This window comes from Stenella coeruleoalba (genome assembly GCF_951394435.1).
Source record: "Stenella coeruleoalba genome assembly, chromosome: 3".
Lineage (NCBI taxonomy): Eukaryota > Metazoa > Chordata > Mammalia > Artiodactyla > Delphinidae > Stenella > Stenella coeruleoalba.
This window is the reverse complement of record NC_137148.1, coordinates 59,687,434-59,706,077: the sequence shown is the minus strand read 5'-3', so window position 1 is coordinate 59,706,077 and position 18,644 is coordinate 59,687,434. Positions and strand designations below refer to the sequence as shown.

At 42.7% G+C, this 18,644-nt stretch overlaps 1 protein-coding gene across 3 annotated transcripts in view; it reads right to left on the bottom strand.

Moving 5' to 3' along the window:
- The window catches only part of SV2C (synaptic vesicle glycoprotein 2C), a 481,273-nt gene that overhangs the window by 115,785 nt on the left and 346,844 nt on the right, over positions 1-18,644 (bottom strand). The gene's annotated exons all lie outside the window — the stretch shown is intronic.

Sequence of the window (18,644 nt, the reverse complement as noted above, 5' to 3'; positions counted from 1 at the left end):
CATTTGACTAGTCCCTTCTCAAAGGCATGTTCAAGATACTCAGCAGCATCTGAGTCACAAGCTAAAAAACAGTGCCTTAATGATTGCTTTCGATTAGTTAGGAAAATATTCTACTTAAACATTCACCAGAAATCGTTTGCTTAACAGAGTTAATGAATTAATATGAGACCCAGAAGGAGAACATTTGGCAAAGTCTGCAGATGCTGCTTTGCAGATAGCCCAGTATAGACAGCTACAGTGAATGGCGAATGTTGGAGCAATTATACAATAAGACGAAACAGAAGCTGTTTTTTATTTAGACTGGGGTAGGGTACTGCAAAGAGGTGGGTGGTCATCCTTTGCCTGGCTGGGGGTGGCATATTTTTCTCTGTACTATGGGGCTGACGACCATACACAGACCATCCTTCTCAATAAAGAGATTACTCACATCATGAGGCCCAATGCATGTCCGGAAGACAATTTAAAGACTGTATCAGCACAAGGCAAAGGAATCCCCAAAGCAGACAGATTCACCCAGGGAAATGCATATGCAGCATAGCTCTTATTTATAGCCTAAGAGGCTTGAGTTTGCCACTCACGCCTGTCAGAAGAATAATCAGTAGCTAAGCTGCTTTATGATAATGTCTGTCTTTAAAAATGCCTACAAATCAGAAAGTGAGCTCCATCCCTCAGGAGTGGCCCGTGGCTTCTGTCGTCAAAAGACTTGGGAATCTTTCTTGTAGCTCCAGCCCCAGGAACAAAAAATGGTCCCTAGCACTTGCGGAACCCTTGCCAGTTCTAAACGTTTGCATGAATTAACATCACGACCACCCTTTGAGGTTAATACTCCGGGAGCACGGTTCGTCGGTAGGGAAGCTGAGGTATACGGCAGTTAATGATTTGACCACAGAAAAGTGAGTGGCAACTACATCCCAGTCCGACAGCAGCTCTTTGTACAATGTGCTTTTCGCTCCTTTAGCCATCCTGGCTGTCCTCCTGTGAAAACATCCCAGTTTGTCCAGGCTCCTATGTGGCAGTAACATCTAAAATTAAAAGCAGTGCCTCAAATGTCTCTGAGGTGCCTTCTCCCTGGGCACCACCCTCATAGAATTAAGAGTTAAGTCTGGGGTGGCAGAAAATGATAGACGGGAACTAGGGGGAAATGCTGCTTTGTCCTCCCTGAGCACCTGGCAAGGGATGCGTTATTCATTCTCAGATATTCCAGATGGACACATTCCCGACTCTCGGTCGGGGAGGTAAGAGAGTTGATGCTGCAAACAGCTGGGTGGTGCCAGAGCAAAAATGAACATCCAATCGCTTGCTAGAAAGAAGAGGCTCCTGCGCTATGTTCCAAAGGAGGTACCGTAACTCCCCTGCTCTTCTGGTGCAGGAGGGATGATGCTCCTGCTGGGCAGGTCTCCGTATCCTGTCATCGCCTTCTTCCGGGCAGTCACCCGCAGCCGTGTCATTGCTAAGCCAGGTCAGAGCTTTACGAAGTGATGATTCCAGCACTTTAAGGGCTCATAACTGGATGCCACCTTTCCCTCACCCAGCAGTAGCATGAGGACACAGCCCCACCCCGGGAGCTTCTTAAACCTCAGAGGTAGTAAAGGCTGAGAGAGCTGAGCTTGCCCTTGACTCCTGTGTTGGAGATGGCTTAGTGGCTTGACAAGGGGCAGAAAACCCTCATTTATTATTAGCACCTTGTACTTAAGCCACTTGAAAATAAAATTTAAAGATAATACTTATGAAGAGTTTTAATATATAAAAGAGTAAAATAAAAATGGCCCATCATTCAATTCCCCCATAGGTGTGATAGGGGTGTGTGTGTGTGTGTGTGTGTGTGTGTGTGTGTGTGTGTGTGTGTATATATATCTCCCAAATATGCCTACATAGCCAATAATTCAAGCCACGTAGAAATGTATAAAATGAAAATAAAAGTCTTCTCCCCGACCTTGATCCTCTTCTCAAAGGGAACTATTGTCAAAATTTTTTCTAATTCTTCCAGAAAGCTTATACGTATATAAAAATGGATACCCTACAGGAATTGCCTGTTAAATATAGTTTCTCTTTTCCTATGCAGTGTTTATCTTTTCCCTTCTTGTGTTTAGGATTTCTAAACTAAGCAAACCAGAAATAAATCTCCGTCACAATTTTAATTACTTCTTCAAAATACATTTCATATGTTTCAGAAAAGCATTCACCATCAGCGAATAGGGGAAAACCAAACAGTTATTTCTCCCATCGTTATTATTTCCATGCCTAAAATAAATACACCCAATCTCCCTAAAAAGAAAGTCTATTAAATTCAATTTTGAAGAATTTATTGAGCACCCGCTATGCATGACTTTTCCTGAAGTGCTAGAAATACAGGGATTTATAAGTCATGATCCCTGAACTTAGGGAAGAGAAAAGTTAGCAAACCTTCGTCTGATGCCTACTCTAAGCCAGGAGAGAAGCGAAACAGTTTCAAACCCATTATTTCACACAACACGTCCCACAGCCCCACTGCACAGGGCCAATACAGAGCGGGGCAGAACCTTCCATGGTCTCCTGGGGACACAAGATCAGGACAGAACACTGCACTCAGGAACCTGGGCTCCAAGTCCCCGAACTCCCTTTCTGCTCCATCAAGACGGCTTAAGGAGCTCATAATTCAGGGAGGGAGACACAGGCCCATAAGAGAATGAGCCCAGCTGTGAAGCGTGTGCTCCAACAGAGGTGTAACTAGGAGCAGAGGGCTGGGAGTTGGCTACTAATTCTGACGGTGGCCTCTGAAGAGGCTTTGCTGAGATGGGAACATCTGAGAGAATTCTGAAGGATAAGAAACATGTCAAGGTAGTATTAAATTCCTCCACAACTGACAGGTTTAGGAAAAAAACAGTATCAAGCTGTATCTCACTTCAACTCTGGCTAAAAATACCTTTCAGATCCAAACATATTAACCTTTTGTGCCTACATGGGATTACTATTGGTAATTCGACTCTTCCATTGGGCATGCTACGGACAGAACTGAGCCTACCCAATAGTTTATTTGAGACAAACAGCTGAATTAGAAAATTCATTTCTTCATCAGGTAATCTGATTAAAACCAAACCTTTGAATGTTGGCAAAGTCATGATGTGAATAAAAGTGGAAACACTCTGGACCCCTGCCTCGTTTGTTTTCATGTTTCCATTTTGTCTTCACGATGTTGTGATAGGGAGTCCTTGAAAACTGAGAGCAGGGATAAGCTCTTACCATGGACCAGCCTTCTCTGTTCTCTATTCCTCATGATGCTGCTGATGGTCAGAATTTAAAAGGATTTTAGTCCGAAGTTCCTCATTTTACAGGTGGGAAAATTGAGGTTGAGAGAAGCCAGTACTTGAAATCAGGTCTTCTAGATCCTCATTCCGCAGAGTATGACCCCTGAACCAGCAGCACTTGCATCCTGGGGAGATCTTGCTAGAAATGCAGACTCTAAGGCTCCACTCCACCTACAGACTCAGAATCTGCATTTGAACAAGGTTCCCACGGGATCTGTGTGCACTTTAGAATTTGAAAGCACTTTTTAGGCTGGCGTGCTCTAACCAGCTCCCCCCCTTTTTTTTTTTACTTAAAGTTTGTATTTGTCTAATACGTATTTGAGGGGGAGAGATGCAGGCTACAGAATATTTAATTCCAAAGACACAGAACAAGCAAGATCTCCCTACATGAGTTGGAGATCTCCTAAGGGCAAGCAGAAACTCTGTGCTTCTCCTAGGACCTGCTTCCCTTACACCAGCTAGAGGCAGACCTCCAGAGCAGACAGAGGCCAGGCTGTGATTCTCAGATTCTTTCATGAATCTAATGAAGACTTTAATTCAGCTGGGCTGTCAGGAAGTTGAGCTTGGCCTGAGAAATAAATGTGACCTGAAACTCACTCTCCTCCTACCACAGCTGGGGCTCAGGACACCCTTGGTCCAGGTTTCTCGGAAGACAGAAAGAGGCCTCGAGCATCACTTCCCCATTAAGGGATTTTCTAACATGGGAGCTGATTCCATTTTATTTAATCGTACCCTTATTTCCCCTGACAAATATCACATTTCCATTTCTGTCTCCTTGCTAAGCTGCTTTTGATTCTTTCTGACAATCCCTAAGGGGGCACACATCTTTTCCCCGTAGAATTTTAAACCACATTTAAACTAAACAGAACAACTTTAAGAAATAGAATAGAGTGTTTTTTCTCATAATAATTTTAGCCAATAGTTTTTAAAAAAATTGTTTTAAGCACTTCAGTTATCCGTGGCTAATGCATTATCCTATAATTCATCCCATTTATTTACAGATTGATTTTCAATAAAAAAAAATTCCGTGATAGTGTTCTGAATTCAATGATAAATAATTCCCATGCGGCAACGCTCACACTCACCTTTTATAAGGGGATTTTCTTAGGTTAAAATAAAATTTTAAGTCAAAAATAAATCTTTAAGAATAACAATGACACTTCTGGAGATGGCTGTTGAAAAGAATAATATCATCTATCATGTTCACAGGATTGAGAAAAAATTCTTTATTTCCTAAATCATGCTCATTATTTTTTAGATATTACACAAGAGGCAGGTGCATTTATTGTCCCAAAGATAGGGTTTTCTACCATCAGCTTGTGTTATACCCATAGTAGAAATCTACTTAGCCAATTCTTACTTAACCAACTCAATGGATTAACCAACCCTCCCACAAACACACTGAGAATTAGTTACCATCTTCCCTCTGCTTCCAATAAGCGCTTTAGGCTTACTGGGCTTATATCCAACCTGCTTATGTGAGTTCTGCTCTTATTAGTTATGTATCCAATTAAACATCAGTAAATAATGAGATATGAGCGTGAAACGAATGGGAGCTACTCCTGTGAAAACTAACTTAAGAAAGACTTGGGTGGGACTTCCCTCATGGTGCAGTGGTTAAGAATCTGCCTTCCAATGCAGGGGACATGGGTTTGAACCCTGGTCCGGGAAGATCCCACATGCCATGGAGCAGCTAAGCCCATGCACCACAACTACTGAGCCTGCAATCTAGAGCCCATGAGCCGCAACTACTGAGCCCATGTGCCACAACTACTGAAGGCCGCGTTCCTAGAGCCCGTGCTCTGCAACAAGAGAAGCCACCACAATGAGAAGCCTGTGCACCGCAATAAAGATTAGCCCCCGCTCGCCCCAACTAGAGAAAGCCCACACTCAGCAACGAAGACCCAACACAGCCAAAAATAAATAAATAAATAAAAATAAATTCATAGAAAAAAAAAGAAAAAGACGGGGAAGATGAGTTACAAAAGTAAATACTTAATACACTTATTAAATAAATGTCTTAAACATCTGTATATTAAATAAATAGTAGATAACATTTATTAAATTATATTAAATAAATTACATTAAATAAAATTTATTAAATAAATGTGAGTAACCCAACTCTAAAAGACCGAGAAAAATCATAAAGATCAAAGATTCTGTGCTTAGATGGTGGCATATTAAAGAAATTGAAACTGAAAATCAAAGCCACATGGTGGCTATGGAGATGCGGGAAAGACAATGGGGTACTTCAGTTTTGAAGCTCCCTATTCAAAGGGCATCTTTGCTCCTGCACTAGAAGAGGGTCGAATGAATACAAGCCCATATGTTAAAACACAGTGCTTAAGTCCCTACACTTATGTTGCATGGTTTCCTGCTTTTACCAACTTTTCCATTTATTGACCAATCACCAGTCTGGATTTAATTACATAATGGGGTGTCTACCTTGCCTCTGAGCACCCCTGAAGACATGCTTTGTGCTTAAAGAAATCAGGTTTGCATAGCCACTGGAAGAGTCAACAATTACCCACCAAGTGGTTTATCTTATCACTAAAGGCAACACTAAAACAGCATCTCCTTAAGATCAGTTGCAGCGCTCACAATCTTCCTTTCCCCCATTTCCTCAGAGATTCCTTTTTTTCCCCACTGTGTACTGGAAAAACCCCTGGAATGAGGGCCAAGATATCCAGGACTAGTTCTAGTCTCCCTAGAACTAGGTGGAAGCTGTCAGGCTAGTCTTTCAGCTTCCTCTGTGTCAAATAGTAGGTAATGGTCAGCCCCATAAAACTGAACCAGCCTCTCTCTTCTGTCTGTCTGGGGGAGGAGGGGGACCTATCTTCCTTGCTGGCCTCTTATGGATCCTCCCCACCCACCCCCTGATGTGGAAGCTTTCACAGCTGTTGCCCTATGGTCGCTGCTCCTGGACCCCCAAAATGGTGAGCTATGAGTGTGGCCATCCCTCGGCCAGACCCCACTGCAGCTTGTAAGAGGCTGATTCCAGGGACCACTGTGCCTCCCCACCTGCCCTTGCACCCACTCAGTTCAAGGAAGGCTGCAGCATCTTCCTCTTTATCTACAACTTGCTATTTCTCTTTCTTACTGTTTTCAAATTATGTACTTGAATTAGAAATGATAACATAAAATCTCAAGTTCAGTATTTATTCTATCGGATTCTTCCATTGTATGTGCTGAGAGGTGGACCCATTATTAAAGCAATAGGGGTTGAGACGGGAGAAGCAGAAAAACTTTTTTGTTGTTGTTTTTAACCAAATGTAATATCCTTCATCTTCATTCCACTACTGTTTACCACTCTGAACTTTGCATCAAGCAGCAGATAGTTAAGAGCCCAGGCTCTTGAAACACACGGACTAGATATGAATTTTTGCTTTACCATTTACTAGTTGTTTCATCCTGGGTAAGTTGCTTTATTTCTTTATGCCTCAATTTTCTCCTCTGTGTAATGGGGTTCATAGGAATACCCCCTCACAGGGTCTTTGAGCGATTAAATGGGTTACAGCACTAAGCACTGTGTGAAACACAGTTGTTCAATAAAGAAACAACAACTAATATAACTATTGGTGTGAGGGAAAGAGAGAAAAGGGGAGAACAAAATGGTGACGGAAAACAGGCAACAGGAAAAAGGGGAGGGGCTCTGGAGTGGTGTAGAAGTAAAATGACAGATTTTGGCCTCCCTCAGCTCAAGTTCTGAATAGAAGCCACCTGAAACAGCTCTGGAAGTGTGATCTAATTTTTTAAATCTCAAAGACTTATTCTTTTGCAACTTGAAACTATTTAAGTAAATAATCAGTACGCTTCTCCTAAAACCAACCCCTGAGTTTTTCCAATTACTACTATTTTTACTAGCCACAGGTAAGGGCCATTGCATGTTCAAATGCATCTGTGGACTTTCGGAAAATCAAATAAAAGTAAAGAAAGTACTAATATCAAAGGCACATGGACAAATGAAAGAAACCAAAACTCTAATTTGCAATAGAGAACATTTGCAACAAAAGTCAGCTCACCTTTGCCAGAAGGAACTATAAATAGCAAGCACAGTCTACAGCACATCTCTGACTTTACACTTGGAAAGTCTGACATTTAAGTCTGTCGGTCCAGGCAGAGACTGAAGTAGCTGCTTGTGTAGGCAGGTGACGCCAATCAAGGATAATTACCTAATTACCACTTGTTGCTTAAGTCCACCTGGGCACCAAACAGCCTATGAAGGCCCAAGGACACATCCACTGAATTCATGAGCCAAATGCAGAAGGACAGTCTTGAAAAGAAAGCCCAATCTATTTTCTAAAATCTTTCCTCAAATGGCCAGTATACAGCATACCCACTGGATAGGGAAAGAGATATTTAAATATTTTTGCATAAAAAATATTTTTGCATGTATGGCTCTGCAGTCCCCTAAAAGGGCAATTATAGCCCCCTTCGTTTGAAAAGCAATAAAGAAACAAGTCTTGGGAATTAAGAGCATTACAGCGAGTCACTTTGTGGTGCGCCACGGATATCACACATCAGTTCCACACCAGTGGGATCCTTGTCTCCGCCGACTTCCCCCACTCCCAGGCCTGTGCTAAGGGACAGAGGTGGTAATTAACTGAGCCCTTTCTTCAATAGCCCATCACTGAGCCAACCAATGAAGCAGGTGATCATTCATTCCACAGCTCTTAGTTGAGCTCCTGCGGAAAGCCAGGCGTCTGGTATGGTATGCGGAAAGGGGAGGGAGGAGAGGTCCGCAAACAGGGAAGGGACAAGGCCCTCCCTCTCGGCAGCTCACAGCCACGTGTGGTGGTTTCAGACCATGGCTGCACATGAGACTATCTGGGAGCTTTAGGGAAAAGAACACTGATGCCCGGGCCACACCCAGAGATTCTGGTTCTGGAGTAGGGCTTAGGGCAACAGTACTTTTAAAAAAACTCCCCAAACTATTCTACTATGAAGCCCTGGGCTCTGAACCTTTGGTTTCCTGGGAGATTAAAAACATGCAAAAAATTAATTACCATTAAATGAAACACATGCTCTAATTAAGGTGAGTACATTATGCTTAAGGGGGAAAAGGAAGGAGCAACTTAATTAATTCCAGGGAATCTGGAAAGCTCCCCATAGAAGGTAATGGTGGATCATGCTGAGTTTTGAACAATGAAAACGAATTCTCCAAGTAAGAGGGGAAAATTCCAGGGGAGGGAAGAAGATTCAGTTCAAAGTTCTGAAGGTGTGTCAAAGTACAGCACACTAAGGGGCCTCTAGGTGGTTCAGGATGGATGGACTGCAGAATTCATGTGCAGAGGAGAGTGTGGCGAGAGATGAGGCCGGAAGACATGTTGAAGTCCACCTAAAGAGTTGGCCTTTATCCTTTGGGAAACTCAAAAACATACTGGACATCAACCACACCTGAAAAGACCATTTCAGCAGCCCTGTGGAGGATAAACTGCAGCGGGAAAAGAGAGAGGAGAGGGGAGGGGAGGGGAGCGAAGGCCCAAACCAGGGTGAGGCCATCAAGTGCTGAGGTGCCCTGAGCCAGAATTTAAGGAAGCACTCACTCTCAAGCGCTAACTCTGCATTTGCACAACCCTGAGAATGAGTGCTTCCTTAACTTTGTGCTCTAGGCACCTCACTCTCCTCACCCTGGTCCCTGCCCTGGAAAGAAACCAGCTGTTGAAATATCACTGAGAAGCAGCCCAGGGAAGGAATGAAGGCAGCCTGATCTAAGGCTGGGGCGTGGCAGACTTGGAGAAGAGGGGCAAGGCTCGGAGTACTGTTAGTAGTCAGGGCCCACACTTCTTGTAAACTAAGGGGTGAGGCAAGGAAGAGTGGGAACCGACACTGGGGAGTCGGGCTTGGGACAGGTCACAATAAAATTAATACAGAGAAGGCGTCCAAGAGGGGGGCAGCCGTGACAGGGCCAATGTCTTAAACATGTGAGGAAGAAGTTCACATCAGTAACCCTCACAATATCATGTGTAACAGGGCAGAATAGGGCAGTAGATGCAAATCCATGAAGCGATGATCAATACAGCTGATGATCAGGAAATAGTTCATGAAGGAAGCAGGGCTTGAGGTGAGCCTCAAAAAAACCACAAGAAGAATATGAATAAGGAGATGGGCAGAACGGCATGTTTGCTTACACTCAGACACGTACAACAGCGCTGGGGAAGGTCTGGAGTGGGAAATAACACGAGTAGGTTGGAAGGCGAGCAGGGTAAGCAGCCTAGTTAAAGTGGCTGGGTGGGCTTCCCTGGTGGCGCAGTGGTTGAGAGTCCGCCTGCCGATGCAGGGGACACGGGTTCATGCCCCGGTCTGGGAAGATCCCACATGCCGCGGAGCGGCTGGGCCCGTGAGCCATGGCCGCTGAGCCTGCGCGTCCGGAGCCTGTGCTCTGCAACGGGAGAGGCCACAACAGTGAGAGGCCCACGCACCACAAAAAAAATAAAATTAAATAAAAATAAATAAATAAAAAATAAAGTGGCTGGGTTGGACGTGTGGAGAAGTACATTAAGCTGGATAGAGAAAATCCTTAAATAACAAGCCAAAACAATTTTTTTTGAATTTTATTTTTTATACAGCAGGTTCTTATTAGTTATCTATTTTATACATATTAGTGTATATATGTCAATTCCAATTTTAATGAATAACACAGACAAGGGGAGCCACCGATGGGTTGGTTCCCAAGTTGGGTATTCATGCCACTTGCTTCATTTCAACTACGTAACTCTGATGTTACAGCACCAAAGCAGCCAGAGATAACATGCAAGTAAATGGGCAGGGCCGTGTTCCGATAAAACTATCGGCAAAAACAGGCAGAGGGCCAGATTCAGCCTGTGGGCTATAGTGGGCAGACCCCTGCTTTGAGCAAAAGTTTGCCGGGAGCCGTGCCAGGAACCTAGAAAAGCCTTGGGCTTGTCTTGGAAGAGGTCACCAGTGGTCTCTGAAGGGGCAGTCTCAGCACAGCACTAATGATGAAAGCAGGGGACAGGAGACTAAAGCAGGGAAGCAGTGAGGACACAGAGGCAGCAGGAGAAGCTAGGACAAGTGCCGATCACAGAAGCAAAGGGGTACAACGTTGCTGGACTGGGAGAAAAACTAGAACAAACACACCAGCACGGGAGAGCAGTGAAAAGTGACAGAAGAAAAACATCAAGCACGCTAATATGGACACCATTGCCCTGAAACCAGAGCCACAAACATAGCAGAGAATAGCAGAGGGCTTCTGTTACCAAGAGTGGGCTACTTAGGAAGAAGAGTACTTATCATGTGTCTTATTTCCAGAAAATCCATGAAAACCAGGCTTGTGAAAAATTTATTAATCCCAAGTTTAAGCATAACTGCAAGCAATAAAAGGATTTTTTTCAGAGATGTCTCTTGTATATCAGCACAGTGAACAAATAAAGCATAAAAATCCAAAAGGAACTGGTATTTTAGACGAACAGAACAAGAAAATAATTTTTCAACGATGTCCATGTTACATCTTTTGATATTTTAAGCAACAGAAAGGCCTGCAAGAGAAAAACTCCTGTAGCTTATCTCAGGCCATTTCTAGACTCTGGGGACGTGACTGTGCACGGCAGGAAAATAGGTCTGAAAATGGACTCAAAGTTCACACTGCGCTTCGTCAATATTGATGAAAATGATCACACAAGTCCTCCAAGACTCTCTCTTGGAAAATTATGTGTACATTTTCTTTGTTGCTGTTGGTTTAAGTTTAGGTGGCAGATACCAAAATAAAAACCAGACTAGATCGTAATCGACTCCAATAAAGATCTAAAGAGAAAATTCAGTAGTCGATTTCTGATGCTCCAGCATGACCTTTTGTTTCCTCAAATAGGCAAGTACCTAAGCTGTCAGTCCAGGAAGATGAGTGAATACATATCAGGATTGGCCTTGGACTAATGTATATTGGTCCTCGTCCATTACTGCTGGCGAAGCAGAGGTGAATTCAGGGCAGCACTTTTTGACACTTGAGATTTATTTTGTCATTAGGGATGAAACATCACACAAAGATTCCTCAACCCAAACTGTCAGAAGTACACTTGGGTGTTTCAGGGAAGGTCACCCAGATAGTCAGGTGTTGATCCATAGTACTGAAGCTGTTAGTTAGTGGCTGATTATTCTTGTTATGATTACAAATGATTTGGGTTTAGCATGAGCAGTTAGCCATCTGCTTCTCAGATTAGGAAGGAAAAAATGTGATCACTTGAGAGTAAGAAAAAAGTAGGAATTTTAGTCAATTATTATATTATGTCTCAAAACCAAGAAAAAAAACCCAAAGAATGTTGAATTCATTTTATTTTCTCCTCTAAGACAAGGCATGTTAAAAATCGACCTACCCCCCAATCCCTCAATATCCCCTAAACGTGTCATAGTCATTCTTATCTTTGAACCCTTATCCACTTAACTTTACCTGAAGTATCTTTCTCTTGCCTTTCATCCAAATCCTGTACCTTGAACTTTTCCTCCACATGCTTTGTGAGAACGCCCCAAACTACTTTAGTTTTCATGAGTAACTTCTACATATTCTCACCCACATTCTGAATTCTTTTGTCAGTATTTCATGTGCATCAGTCTTACCTCTAGAACTAATTTGCAACTTGATCTCTGATAGGTAACAGATCTTACAGCATCTTATTCTGAAACTCCATGAGACTATATTGTTCTACACACATTTTAAATAATCAGTAAAACCTAGCTAATTTCATTTGAATTTAACATAGGCAGTTTAACTCAAACCCTAGTACCTCTCAGATACAGCTGTGCAATTGATGGAACTAATGTAAATCTGAAATTCTAACCATAAGACCTTGAATGTCCTAAGAAAATGTGATGAATGGCACACTTGAGAATTTTGTCTAGAAGAGTGATTCCCAGATGCACATCTAGAGAACAGAGTTCATGAGAAAGTTTCCACCAGCCTATAGTGAAATGAGAAAAATAAGGAAAATAGTATGCTTTTTTCATAAAGATAAATTTATTCAACTTGAAGGTCATTTAGTAAGCATATGTCCTTCCTGTTATTTTGATGTGAACATGCCTTTTGTTTTATGAAGTGATAGTGAGTATAATGAGTAGTGTGTGTTGTTGCAATTATTATTATTTTTTTAAATGACCTTCCCTAGCAAAATAAAAAGTTGGTTTCCCTATGTCAATCCACCTAATTTTTTTAAACTGGACTTTAAAATCTAAAAGACTGGGAGCCACTAGTATAAAACTCCAAATGGTGAGAACAATATTTTGGACATACTGCACTCTGAAAAACAGCTAACAGAAGAAAATTAATTTACTAAGCCGTGGCTCACAAAATGAATTTCTAACATGGAACAGAATAGAGCCGTCTCCTTTGTGCGTGTGATTATACAAGGTGGCTGCAAATTCCTCAACATTCCTCCCATCAGGAGGTGAAGTCTACGTTGCCTCTCCTTGATTCTGGGTAACCACTTGACCAAGAGAGTATGACAGAAGTGATGCTGTGTGACTTCCAATATTGGGTCATAAAAGGTCGTGTAGACCTTGCTCGTTAGAACACTTGCTCTTGGATCCTTGAGCCACCAGCTAAGTCTGACTCCCCTGAGAATGCCATGCTAGAGAGGTCACAAGTAGGTGCGATCCTCCACAGTCCCAGCTGAGCCCTGCCAAGACGGCAGCCATCTTGGACCCTTGAGAACCGTCCATTTGCCAGCCGAGCCCGGTCCAAATTCCTAGCCCACAAAAGTGTGAGGCATAATAAAATGGATTTTGTTTAAAGCCACTAAGTTTTGGGGTAGTTTGTTACACAACAACATATATCTGTAATAGCATATTCCCTAAAACACTTCTAAAAACATTTCATTCACTGAGATACTCAGATTATAAGGAATACAGTATTAAGAATCATAACTATTTCTCCACGTTCAGTTTGAGGAAGATCAGAATGGTCTGTTAGTAATGCTTTTCGTACTGCAAATCATTTCAAGGGAATAACATAGTGAGCACATCCATTAAGGCATTCTCCTTTCCTCCCTTAATTCCAGCCCTAAAAACAGTGGGTGGGGGGCAGGGGCAGAAACAAGCTAGAAAGTTCTCCCTCTGCCTTCCAGTCAAATCTTTTTCTAGAAAATTCCAGGAAGGATTTTGGGGGGGGTTTTATTTCATTTTGTTTTGATGAGTGGGTTTTAAAAGTAGGGGAAGGAATTAAATAAATGGGGAGCAGAAATGAAGAAGAGGGTGTTTCATGGGTGGTGGTGGTCGTGGGTGATTTGGTTCTAAGATGGGAGACTTGATCATGACTACAAGGAAGGGAAACAGGTAGAGAGCACTTTCTGCCCAAGGAAAGTATATTCATTAGCTCCTAGAGGGAAGAGCACGAGGACATAAATTCCATGTCCTCTGGAGTATGCCCAACGCACTGTGGCTGATTAATGAAGCTCAGAGGCAGGATGGAAGAGAACCACAGCTCTCCTTGGGAAACTGGGTAGCAAATTCACTACCCAGGTTTTCTCTGCACGACCGCCCTCCCCCAAATTGAGACCCTCCAGGTCCCTCCCATTTTCCTATCTTGAGACCCTGCAATGCGTGAAATCAGTGATCACATATCTCACAGCACAAATAAGACTAAATGTATTAAATTTTGACTCACTGCGGGTGGGTGTAGGGGAAGAGGGCACCATGCACACAGGGTTGTCACAAATAACAAGCTGCTTCTTGGGGCCAGGCTAGAGCCTCACAGCTGTGTGTGCAGACAAGCAGAGCCGTGTTGCATGTTGGGATCTGAGGGCTTTGCGCTACATTCATGCTCATTCAGAACTTAGGACAATGCCGTCACCTGCCCAGCTGCGATCCGCCCCGTCCCAATGGAGACACGCTGACAAAGGTGCAGGGGTGCTGTCGGACAAACCTAACAGGATTTGACTATTGCCTTTATTACTGATTCTAACTCTGTCTCTCTTAGTGGCCCACACACTGAGTTTCCCAAAGAGAACGACTCATTAAACCTCTGGGTTGTATGGTTAGTTTTCATTTTAAAAGTTCCAATTTCAGCTCTTTGAAATAATACGTTATGTATATTTTAGATCTTATGTCTTAATTGTTTAGCAATACAAAATACAATTATAGATCATTTTTCTAAAGTTTGGCACACTCAGGATTAATGTTAAGGGTATCCCGTCAGCAAATCAAGTCCCACTGTAATAGGGAAGAACAAATCTGACTCCATATTAGATCTGTTTCTTTTACTTTAACCTTTGTATTCTATTGCTTTTGCTTCGAGGTAAGAATGTTTCCTTTAGCCTGAAACATACTGGATAGCCCATTCTCAAGGGGCTGACCTTTAAGGGTATAACACTTTTCCATTCATATAGAGACAAAAAGTTGCAGAACAGAGTATAACATTCATCTTGCTGGAGGTTTACAGGAACGTGGTGACCTGAGCTATGTGGACAGCTGCAAGAACAAAGGAGTCCAGGGTTTCCCTGGTGGCGCAGTGGTTGAGAGTCCGCCTGCCAATGCAGGGGACATGGGTCCGTGCCCCGGTCCGGGAAGATCCCACATGCCGCGGAGCGGCCAGGCCCGTGAGCCATGGCCGCTGAGCCTGCGCGTCCGGAGCCTGTCCTCCGCAACGGGAGAGGCCACAACAGTGAGAGGCCCGTGTACCGCAAAAAAAAAAAAAGGATTCCAACACCAAGAAGTCTGCAGCAACCAACCACACCCCCCCCCCTTTTTAGTATAAAAGAAGCCTGAATTCTGACTTGAGTAAGATAGTTCTCTAGGACATTAGTCCACCATCTTCGCAGACACTGGGCTTTCTGAATAAAGTCGTTATTCGTTGCCCCAGCACCTCATCTCCTGATTTATTGGTCTGTTGTGTGGCGAGCAGAATGAGTTTGGACTCGGTCACACCACAAGCAAAGTTTTCTAGAATGTGGGGGGAAAATTTTTAACACTATTTAACCCTTCTGTGTCAGATCCAATTTTTTCTCTGCACTTCAACAATTATGACTGTCACTAGTATCTAAACATTCACAATTATATTCAGTGTCAATTTTTCATATGTATGTGTATATATATATATATATGCATACATACATACATATATATTCCCTCCTACTTTACAGGGTAAATTCTCTTTTCACTTGAATTATACCTAATCCCTGGGGCATGTGAGTAAAATCTAGTCATGGTCAGATTTCCTTTTGCTTTATAACAAAGGGCAATAGGAGATCACAATTTATGTTTTAGGTACCTAACTGTCCTTGGCAAACTCTAGCCTCTAGGGGGAGCCAAAGACTCCCCCTCATTTCACCCAGCAGGGAAGAGCTCTGATTCTGTGAAGGACAAAATAGAAACTTTGGAGACTTAAAAACGAGGCCATGTAGTCGGGATGGAAAATGATCTCTTCATTTGGATCATCTCTCTTCCCTGTAATGTTTTATCTTGTATCATCTCCTGCCCCCACGTCTCCTTTCCCTACTCTCTCTCTCCTTCCAGCTTTTCTCAAGAACTGGGAGATTTTTACCTTGCTTGGAAGCTAATAAATTAGCCTAGTGGTTTCATGGATGCAAGTAGAAGACACAAGTGTCCTGGCTCTGACACAAAGGACTCTCATACTCCCAGCAACAGCAATCACCAGGGTATGAGCATGTGTGCTGACCAGGAAAGAATGGAGAAGGTAGCTACAGCCTGCCTCTTGCCTTGGTGTGATGCTAAACAAAGAGCAGCCCAGCTCATCAGGGAAGGAGACCACGTCCACATTTGGTGACTTATTTTTCGCTAGTAATCAAGAGTGTACAGCACTCTTGTGCTGTACAGGTCTACAGCAGGGGTGAACAAACTATGTTTTTGTATAGCAAAGAATGGTGAGCTAAGAACGCTTTTGTTTTTACATTGCAAAAGGGTTATAATAAAGAAGAATATGTAACAGACACCATAGGTGGCCCCAAGAGCCTAGCGTATTTACTATCTGGTCCTTCATAGAAAAAGTTTGCCGACCCCTGGCCTACAGCATCCTCTGTACTTGGGGACCTATAGGGGTGGAGGATGGGGGTGGCAGTATGGCAAACAGAGGATCCAGCGTCTCTCTCTCTTCTGTTTCTTAGTCCATCAGAGCTACAAAAGGCAGGCCTGATGGAACAAGTGCATTATGAGATTACCTTGCTCTTTCATTATTACCTCCCATCCCCAGCATAAACACCAGAGGCAGGCAGAGTTCATAAGACGGGGTTGAGATAATGACTCACTGTCATATCAACATTTTTGTGGAGAAGGGTTTTTTGACCAGCGTGCTGCTAGTCCAGCTGATTTCTTTCTTCCTTCCTTTCTTTCTTTCTTTCTTTCTTTCTTTATTAATTTTTATTGGAGTATAGTTGCTTTACAATGTTGTGTTAGTTTCTGCTGTACAGCAAAGTGAATCAGTTACATGTATACATATATCTTTTTAGATTTCCTTCCCATTTAGGTCACCACAGAGCACTGAGTAGAGTTCCCTGTGCTATACAGTAGGTTCTCATTAGTTATATGTTTTATACATAGTAGTGTATATATGTCAATCCCAATCTCCCAGTTCATCTCACCCTCCATTCCTCCCTTGGTATCCATAAGTTTGTTCTCTCATTTGTCACTCTGCTTCTGCTTTGCAAATAAGTTCATCTGTACCATTTTCTAGATTCCACATATAAGTGAAATTATACAATACTTGTTCTTCTCTTTCTGACTTACTTCACTCCGTACGACAGTCTCCAGGTCCATCCATGTCTCTGCAAATGGCACTATTTCTTCCCTTTTTATGGCTGAGTAATATCCCATTATATACATGCACCACATCTTCTTTATCCATTCCTCTGTCGATGGACATTTAGGTTGCTTTCATGTCCTGGCTATTGTAAATAGCGTTGCAATGAACATCAGGAGGCATGGATACTTTCGAATTAAGGTTTTCTCCAGATATATGCCCAGAGCGGAATTGCTAGGTCATATGGTAGCTCTACTTTCAGTCTTTCAAGGAACCTCCGTACTGTTCTCCATAGTGGCTGTACCAATTTACATTCCCACCAACAGTGTACGAGGTTTCCCTTTTCTCCACACTCTTTCCAGCATTTATTGTTTGTAGATTTTTTGATTGGTGCAGTTGATTTCTAACAGCTGCCATCAGCCCTCCAGAGGACATCTCAGATTCTCTTGGGAAACCACTTCTCTCCTACCAACCACAATATTTCTCCACCAACCGACACCACTATTCTACCAGCCTAGTTTATGTAGCCAGCCAAATTATTTTGCTACCTGGCAAGCTGATTCACCTTGTACCACCTTTCTCAAGCCCCCCAAACTCTATGTGCTATTGTTGTTAGGACAGGTTTCCAAGCAGCATCAGCAGTGTCTGGTAGCCTTGGTAAGTGGTTCCACGTAAAGGAACCGATTAAGAACGTTATTATCGCCAACCTTCAGTCAACACAGGATTTACACAAACCGTGGCTCATCAGGTAACGGTTTGATACAGGTGATGGATTCCCCTGGTGCTACTGAGGGACTTATCAGTTTTGTTCTATCTTCTTTGATCCAGCAGTTCTCTCAGCTTTAGAAACAAAACCCTAACTGACAAGCCTGGGATAAAGTACATCTACTTAAGCTTTTGTAATACCCCTAATTCCTAGTTTGTCACCACCCTGACACAGTTTTCAGCCAACAACTCAGAAGGTTCCTCTGAAAATTACATCACGTTTAGATGCTAAGTACAGTGCACTAGTCACAGAGATCTGGGCCAATCTTATTACGCCAGTAAATTGGAATGACAACCATCACATTGCGATAGCAATTCTGGGGAAAGGAATGCTTCTAAATGGAACCACTAGCCGAATCTCACCACCTACCAACCAGCCAATGTTCCCACATTAATTCATTTTTAACATACATTCAGAATTCTCCCTTAAAGGGTTTGACGGGACAACTGTTCGTTCTCATCCATCTTGTCCAATAAAATGTATTCTCTGTTTCTATTTTGTTATGTTTTACTTTCACTCTGTTAGTAGAACTTCCTGACATGGGAACCCCGTTAAGTCAGCAATACTTTAAATAACAGTTCATTAATTAATAGTGAAAAATAGGGGGAAGTTTGCTAGAGTACTTACCACAGCTACAGTAGCATCAAACGAGTTTCTCAAGATTTATGTTACACCAGAAGAACTAATTAAGCAATGATGTCTTCGGGGTAGTCTCAGCGACAAGAACAGAGCAGGAGATTTTCTCTTCAGGGTTAAATTCATCACTGGAGCTGCCCTGGAACATCTTTTCAGAACTACTAAAACCCCCAGAGCCTACATATTTTCAGAAAAGGGAGATTGTTTTATATTTTATGAGAAAATTTGTTGAGAATCATTGTTCTCTGAACTTTACAGT